Source organism: Polypterus senegalus, chromosome 10, assembly GCF_016835505.1.
Source record: "Polypterus senegalus isolate Bchr_013 chromosome 10, ASM1683550v1, whole genome shotgun sequence".
NCBI classification, from domain to species: domain Eukaryota; kingdom Metazoa; phylum Chordata; class Cladistia; order Polypteriformes; family Polypteridae; genus Polypterus; species Polypterus senegalus.
Window position 1 is genome coordinate 166252844 of NC_053163.1, and position 9051 is coordinate 166261894.

Genomic DNA, 9051 nt, shown 5'->3' on the forward strand with positions numbered 1-9051 from the left:
CTTAATTTTTTACATCACAAAAAAAAACTGCAATTTTCACAGGGAGCTATAGAGACATATCTAAAATACTTTAAACAAATATCCTTGTTTTGGAAATATTAACCGTACACCAGACTTCAAAGTGTAAACATTTCAGAAGGTTCACTTATTAAATATTTTTATACCGGGAAGATACCAAGCATCTCTAAGCAAAAGAGAAAAAAGTGGCAGCCTTTATTTGAAGTTTTCAGTCACAAACCTGTGGGTGAAACTGCCTTCCTCCGAGATATCTGTCTAAAACATGAATGTGGGCAAACTCTTCCCATGCGCCGACATGATGTCATCACATTGCACAGAAGTGACTTAATCAAATTCAGTGGACGTCTCGCAGGTCCCACTAGTATGCAGAATTCGTCTTGTGCGTTGCGGGCGACGTCTCGTCATCTGCCAGTATGTCAGCACGTTGTGCTCAAGTCTATTTTTGTATGTGTCAATGTCTGTGTGGCTCTGGGCATCTTAAACTTAACTCTTCAGTGCCCCTCTTTATCAATGTGGACCGAGGGAGTTGCCTTATCCTGAGCTCTGCTCCTGCCATGTTTACTACATTAATGGAGCACTTGATAGACAGAGGAACTGAACCTCACCAGACCGGCACTTCTGAAAATCAATTCAGATTAAAAGGCTGTTGTGTACATCTCATCAGTAGCACTGCAGTTGGCCTACACGGTTCAGGTTATCTGCTTCTCAGTATGTTAAACAAAATGGATCATATTACTAATGGAGTTCATTTAGATCATCAACTTGTAACACAAAGCCGTTTAATAGAGAGGAAGGGAGTTTAACCTCTGTAATTAAAAATGATATATTTAAATTTATTTAAATTAGACTAATAGTTTGGTTATCTGTTTTATAGTATAACTGACACACCTCATGAGAAAATTTAGCAGGTAAGCAAGCAATCAAACAAATAAAAAAAAAAAATACACTGCAAAATCACCAGTGTAAACGCTTCAAGTGTGTGTGTGTGTGTGTGTATATAATACACACACACACATATAATGGGTCCATTCTTTCTGTCTACAGGTATTCAATTTAAGGGCTGCTTTAACATTAGTGGTTTTGCTATAGAGTATTACTCAGATAACCTTTTTTTATTATTCATATTTTTTTTTAAACTTGCAAAGAACTCTGAGCTACACATTGTATATAGAATTGTGCAATTTGAGTAAATGTTCTTTTTATAATCATTCTCTAATTCATGCCTTTAATGATGATATTGTCATAGTTCAACAATTAATGGGCAGGTATTGTTGGGATCCATTTATGTTAGTCTGGTTTGAATGTCTTTGTTTTCCTGTTTGTTTAAACAAATCTGTGTCTTTATGTGTACCCATTATTTAATTAGTCATTTTGTACAGTTTATAACTCATTTATCTATGAACTTGTTACAGTGTTCTGAGACTGCACTCGGTTAAGGCCGCTAAACAGAAATAAACTGAATTAAATATTGTATAGTTAACCAAAGAACTGGAAAATGTATGGTATTTTTTAATTAGAAGATCTGGCTATTATGTGTACTGTATATTAATAATTACCCAGCTATGACTGAGGTAATATTAATCAGTGTCTACCTGTGTATGGATAATAAAAGCAATTTATTGCAAAAAGGCATAAAAATATTTTAAAGTGTTCTCTGGTATAAGCCAATAACAATTTTGTTTTTGTAACATTCTCAAACCTGCTTTATCCAAATCTTAGGCTCCTGTATTCCAACAGCAATTCACCTACAGGTCTATAATGCCTCATTTTGACTGCTCTTTAATATCTTCAGCCAAGTCAAAACTTTTTCTTTCTTTTTACTTTTCTTTCATATAGGTCATTCTGGAGTGTACTTGAAAGGGAGTTGTTTGTCATATTTTATTTATGTGTATCTATTATTGAGCTTCTGTAAAAAACACTATTTGCCAAAAGAAGGAAGCTGACATCCTATATCTATCATATAGAGCATTTACTACAGTATATAATCTGTATGAATGTCCTCTATCTATTATATAGTTCCTTTAATCTATCTATCTTAGTGTTTTTCCTATATATGTATTATGTAGTTCCTTTCTCAATCCTGCCAACTATGCTATATATCTATCTATTATATAATGCCTTTACTATATAATCTGTTTGATGTCGTCTGTCTATCTGTTATATAGTGCCTTTCATATCTATCTGTTATAACAGTGCCCATTTTAACTGTCTGCCCTTCTTAGTGTTTAATTTTATTTTTTAAAGCACTTTTATCATTAACACAAGGCACACACCCCCAGATAATCAGGTAGCATTTTCTTCCTGAGTGCTCCATCCATCAGTCCTGTTCCAAGCCTTCTTTCCCTCTAAATGAGACAGTAACAGTGGGAGAAACAATAGAAAGAACAAGGCATCAAACATGCTGTGTTGGCTTGACGTGCTTGAGATATTCAAAGCTTGCTGCAGTACACCACATATTGGCTGACAATATACTGATTCGTTTTTTCAAATTGTGTCTTGTAGGGTGAATATTTTTTCTGACTTTTCCCTTAAATAGCGTATCATTTTCCACTGCATCTGTATACTCGCATTAGTTCTTTTTTTCCCATTTGAATAATGTAACAAGGCCAGCTGTTAATGTTGTTATCATTTGTTTTCTTTTTCAAACCAAGTGCTGCTCAAGCCAGCCAAACTGTAAGTTGGATTGTTTCTTTGTTATTTGAGTTTCCATTTTCTTTTTAATGTAGGGTATGGTAGCTCCCCTTTTTTTCCCCCCACTATGTTTTTATTTTAAAGTATCTGATTTTTAAACGTGAGTTTTTAGGTGATTTTCTTCTTTCCTCTGTGTCATATTATATCTTGACCTGGTAAGCATTACATTGATGCCTACTATTTGTATTGTGCGATAGGAGGGATGTATGTATGAAGTTACTATTTTATTTTCCCTAAGAAATGAAATGGGACTTTACACCAGAGCCAACAATTGCCTCTTTATTTCTGCCACTGCTGCATATGTTCTGGTCACCAGTGACTTGCTGACGTTTGATGGTTGAGTGTTGGTGGTCAGTCCCACCCATGTTAATCACGCAGATTATTTCAGCTCATTTTTGATTTGCCGGTGCTCTATGGCTGCCGTGACCCACGTGAAATTAACAAGCAGCAAAATATTTAATTTTGGTTGACTCTGTCCCAGTGTGATGTTAAGTGGAGAGAAAGCAGCTTGCCTCCTGTTTAAATACCAACCACTTTCAAGCTTTTATGAAAATGGGAAAACTGCACAACTTGGAAAACCTTGAACTCCCATGCCCTCCTAAAAATGCAAGTTCTAAAATGGCACTTGACAAAGAACCACTTCATTGTGAGGAGGGTTCTTTGCATATGAAGTTAATCCTAAAAGGTCCCTAATATGTGCACAAAACAAACCTCTTTAATGTTTATTAGGCTTCTTGGCACGATACAGCAGGTTAGGAAAGTCTGAACTTAGCCTGCGTTTACTCTCCTTTTAAAATCCGGAAGCCATTGGTATTTCAGAAATCTGCTTGCCATCTATTCCTGTTAATTTACTGAGCCTGCTACAGATCTAAAACAGTATGGGCTCTTTCTGGAACCTTCATGTGGATGGTTCTTTGGGAAACCAAAAATGGTTGCCCTGTGGCATCTTTAGTGTACAGTGGCCCAGTGGCATAGCGTAGTAGGGGCGGCAAAGAATTACTGTATATTTTAGTCTTTTAAATTGAAATACCTAAATAAGGGGGCGGCGAAATTTTCCTCCACCCCGGGCAGCTGACACCCACGCTACGCCACTGGGACTACCTAACAGGACACAACAGATCAGGGAAATCTGAACTTAGCTTGTAATATGGCTTGAAAAATGAATCCTTTCAAAATCAAGAACCCACTGATATTTTACTCATTTATTTCTGGCTATTTATGGAACATGCTACTGATCGCAGTATTCCCTCAGGAACCTTCATACAGATGTGTTTGTTCTTATTTTAGGAAAACAAGTAAAGGTTCCCCAACGGTGTTGATCTGAAGAGCCACGTTTGGCTTCAACTGGAGCCTTTAATTTGCATAACAAAGTGCACCTCCAGTGGCCTGAGTATACCCTGATGTGATCCCTGTTTCTGATCCCACGTCGTATACTCTTAAAATTCTCAACATGGCTGTGTCCTGGGCCATGTGGGTCCGTGTAGCTCCATTGCTTCACAATTCATTCTGTGAAGTGTTCTTTGCTCATGAAACTGGTCCTTTGGGCTTTGAAAACGTTAACAGTTTGGGGAGAGTGGAAATTTTTTTTTGAACATTTTAACATGAGAGCATTAGAATTTTTCCACAGTTGTTAATCATTTTTAGTTTACCTTCATCTCGGAACACTCTTAAACAAACACTGGTCCCAAAATGGCACCGGACAGAGTCGGTCAACAACAACATTATTTATTTATATAGCACATTTTCATACAAAAAATGTAGCTCAAAGTGCTTTACATAATGAAGAATAAAAGACACAGTTAGAAAATAAAATAAGTCAACATTAATTAACATAGAAAAAGAGTAAGGTCCGATGGCCAGGGTGGACAGAAAAAACAAAAAAAATAAACCCAGACGGCTGGAGAAAAAAATAAAATCTGTAGGGATTCCAGAACATGAGACCACCCAGCCCCCTCTGGGCATTCTACCTCACATAAATGAAACAGTCCTCTTTGGATTTAGGGTTCTCACAGAAGGACTTGATGATGATGGTCACGTAGACTTCTGGCTTTTAGTCCATCATTGTTGGAGTATCATGATGCTTTGAGTAGGTGATGGTGGCACAGGCCACCACCACAAAAAAAACGGAAAAAGAAACAGAAGAGAGAGCAGGGGTCAGTACGGATTTTAGAGCCACCATGAATAGTTATGATAATGAATTGAATATATAGAGTATCGGATTAAGTTATGAGAAGGCCATGTTAAAGTAATGTGTTTTCAGCCGTGTTTTAAAGTGCTCTACTGTATCAGCCTGGTGAATTTCTATTGGCAGGCTATTCCAGATTTTAGGTGCATAACAGCAGAAGGCCGCCCGCCTCACCACTTCTTTTAAGTTTTGTTCTTGGAATTCTAATCAGACACTCATTTGAAGATCTGAGGTTACGATTTGGAATATAAGATGTCAGACACTCCGATATATAAGATGGAGCAGATTATTTAAGGCTTTATAAACCAAAAGCAGAATTTTAAAGTCAATTCTGAAAGACACAGGTGACCAGTGTAGTGACATCAAAACTGGAGAGATGTGTTCAGATTTTCTTTTCCTAGTTAGGATTCTAGCAGCTGCATTCTGCACTCGTTGCAAATGATTTATGTCTTTTCTTGGTGGTCCTGAGAGGAGTGCGTTACAGTAATCTAGTCGACTGAAAACAAAAGCGTGAATTAATTTCTCCGCATCTTTTAGTGATATAAGAGGTCTAACTTTACTTATGTTTCTTAAGTGAAAAAATGCTGTCCTAGTGGTCTGATGAATATGCGATTTAAAATTCGGATTACAGTCAACAATCACCCCTAAGTTTTTTACTTCCACCTTGACTTTTAATCCTAATGTATCCAGTTTATTTCTGATAACCTCATTGTATCCATTATTGCCAATCACTAAAATTTCAGTTTTCTCTTTATTTAGCTTGAGAAAATTACTATTCATCCATTCAGAAATACCAGTAAGACATTGTGTTAGTGAATCGAGAGAGTCGGGGTCATCAGGTGCTATTGATAAGTACAGCTGTGTGTCGTCAGCATAGCTGTGGTAGCTCACGTTGTAACCTGAGATAATCTGACCTAACGGAAGCATGTAGATTGAGAAGAGCAGCGGACCCAGGATAGAGCCTTGTGGACCACCATATAGGATATCACGTGTCTTTGAAGTATAATCACCACAACTAACAAAGAATTTTCTCCCTGTCAGGTAGGATTCAAACCAATTTAAGACCCTGCCAGAGAGGCCCACCCATTGACTAAGGCGATTTCTAAGAATGTTGTGATCAATGGTGTCAAATGCAGCACTCAGATCGAGGAGGATGAGAACAGATAAATGGCCTCTGTCTTCATTTACCCACAAGTCATTTACTACTTTAACGAGTGCAGTTTCTGTGCTGTGATTGGTTCTAAAACCTGACTGAAATTTATCAAGAATAGCAGGTTTATTGAGGTGGTCATTTAACTGCATAATGACGGCCTTCTCTAGAATTTTACTTGAGAAGGGCAGGTTAGAGATGGGTCTAAAATTTTCAAAAGCAGAGGGGTCAAGATTATTTTTCTTGAGTAGGGGTTTAACTACAGCAGTCTTAAGACAGTCTGGGAAGACCCCCGTATCTAATGATGAATTAACTATGTCAAGAATATTATCAATTAGCACGCCTGATACTTCCTTGAAAAGCCTTGTTGGTATTGGGTCAAGGACGCAGGTTTAGGTGGACGCGGTCGTGTAGTTCCTCAGAGCTCCTTTGCTTAACAGGGCCATTTTATTCTGTGAAGGGCTCTTCGAGTCTTTTGGGCCTTTGAAAGGTTTCTAATATGTGGACAAAACAAAAAACTTTAAATGTATAGTAGGTGACCTAGCAGGATCAAAAAGAAAACCTAGCCTGTGTTATAGTGTCCAGCAAAATCATTTTAAAATCATGAAGACGCTGGCTTTGGACTAATCTGTTACCATCTATGCATGATAATATGGACCCTGTTATGGGTTTAAATTAATAAAGGTTCTTTCTGGTCCTTCATCTGGATCAGTGGTGTCCAACTCCGATCCTGGAGGGCTGCAGTGCCTGCTGCTTTTCCTTTCTGCCACTTTCTACATTGGCGACCAATTTCTGCTGTTAATTAACTTCTATTCCCTTTGTTTTAATTGCTGTGTTGTTAAAGGCTCCGCCCTCTGGATTTTTTTTATTTTTTTTTTTGTAAATGGTAGCCAAACAAAAATAAAATTATAGGCATTATCTCATTTCACTCCAACCAATATCTTAATTAGAAGACAATTTTTATTGTTAATTAAACCTGTCATTTACCTCCATGGTTTGCTGGTGCTCCCGTTTCCAAAAAAAAAAAAATCGATTTTTCTTCCCCCATACCACTCCAAAACCTCCCCCCAAGAGAACCATCAAAGTGTGTTGTGGACCTGAGCAGATCAATGTTACTGAGACCTTCACCTCCTTTTTTTTTTTTTTTTTTTTCAGGTGTTGTATGATGGACAGAGGTTAGCAGATCTTGTGTTGGCTCACTTTTTTTTCTTAATTAGCAATACGGAGACACAAACAACAATTAAGGGGTCCGCATCTTAAATAGCAAGTCAGTTACAAATAAGGTAAAAGTGAATTAGTAGCAGAAACTAGTCACCTCTTAAGAAAATGGTTGGAATGAAAGCCTGCAGCCCCTGTTGGCCCTTCAGGATTGGAGGTGGGCAGCCCGGGTGGGTCTTTTAAGGAGATGAAAATGGCTCCACCATTGGCATTTCTCTGAAGAACCACTTCTGCACCTTTATTTTTAAGAATGTATACTTGATTTCTGCTCATCATATATTAGTGTATCTGTACTAGTAATATTATTGTGTGTTTAAAAGCTAACCTACCTTTCCATTGAATTAAACTTGATTGTTATAACATGAGGACAGCGGGATACAACAGATCAAGACAACCTGAACTTAGCCACTGCTATTGCACACACTTTGAGCCCTTTTAAAAATGATGAAGCTGTTAGTATTTAAAATTCTGCTATCTGTTTATGGATATTTACGGAGCCCATTATGGGACTAAAAAAATAAATTCTTACTGTATAAGCTTCATGTTGGTGGTTCTTTTAGGAGCCAAGGTTACCTTATGGCATTGCCCTGAATCTCCACTTTAATACCTTTTTTTATTTATTTATTTTTTAACAGTGTGTTTTGCTTTTTGATTAAATATAAAATGTACTGTTAGGGGCAGACTCATTTTTCTTTGATTAAATATTAGAGAAAGACTAGCTTGCCCCTTGCAGTACGTTTTTTCCTTATGTAATTAAGCTGATGTTCCTTTTCTTTTATTTTGGACACATTCTTATAAATTTCAACTTTTCATTTCAGAGAGGCAACGGTTTGTTTATTTAAACACACATTGATGTGTATGTATGTGTGTGTGTGTGTGGGGGGGGTAATTTTTATTTAAAAAAAATGCGAATCCTATAAAACACAATTGAAAATATGAATATGTAAGTGAAGGATTAGAATTTATGTTTTTGTTTAAGAAATTCAGTCGTGTCTTTTACATAATTACCTAAATGGACAGGGCCTGTCAGGAGACAATAACTATTCCCTAATAGAATTTGGCCTCAAGTGCAATTTAATTTTCTCCAAGCCTTCTGCTAAGGATCCCTGCTCAGGCTGACTCTCGGGATTGGCGGGCACACTGGGGTGGACGCTGCACCATTTCCAGATGCTTGTGACCGTTGCTTTCCTCCTCTTTTTCTTTCTTTTCTTCATTTTCTTTTCTTTTATTATAAAGGAGGCTCTGTGGTTACGTGGCGGAGGTGATGAGAGAAGGTGCTGGTCGGGCGGCTCCCAGACCGAACGCATTGCGCTGTCCACCCGAGGCGGTGCTGAAGAGAGCTGGTCAGCGGCTGCCGCTTCTGTCGGGTATGTGCTCAATGAGTCGGACATTCTATACAAACAGATTAAGAAATCGAACGGAGGCTTCGTGTAAGTTTTTAAAGTGTCCCCCACTGTTAAGTACGGAGCGCGAGGCGTGTTGTTACGTAACCTCTGAGAAGGCGACGGACTGGAATCGATTATGCATTCAGAGATTGTCTTTTACTTAGCGCTTCTGTGCCCTTATGGTGTGGATATGATGATGTCCTCGAATCCTGTGAGGCAGGCTAAAGACAAAGTAGAACAGTAGGCATGAAACTAAATGCACTGGCAACTGAATGAAAATAATGAATGGTGTTTTTTGCATTGTATGGTGATATACATCGATCTAAATACCTTCTTTGCCAATGTTTAGGAGTCGCATCTCTTTCACCAGATTGTTCCCGATTATTACGTGCGATAGATAGAGA

At 37.9% G+C, this 9051-nt stretch overlaps 1 long non-coding RNA gene across 1 annotated transcript in view; it reads left to right on the forward strand.

Annotated features, from left to right (window-relative positions):
* The window catches only part of LOC120536312, a 12223-nt gene extending 3449 nt beyond the window's left edge, over positions 1-8774 (forward strand). Inside the window, exon 3 of the long non-coding RNA XR_005635104.1 lies at positions 8499-8774. This is a non-coding gene — a long non-coding RNA (uncharacterized LOC120536312). The remainder of the gene's footprint in view (positions 1-8498) is intronic.
* The last annotated feature ends 277 nt before the right edge of the window (positions 8775-9051 follow it).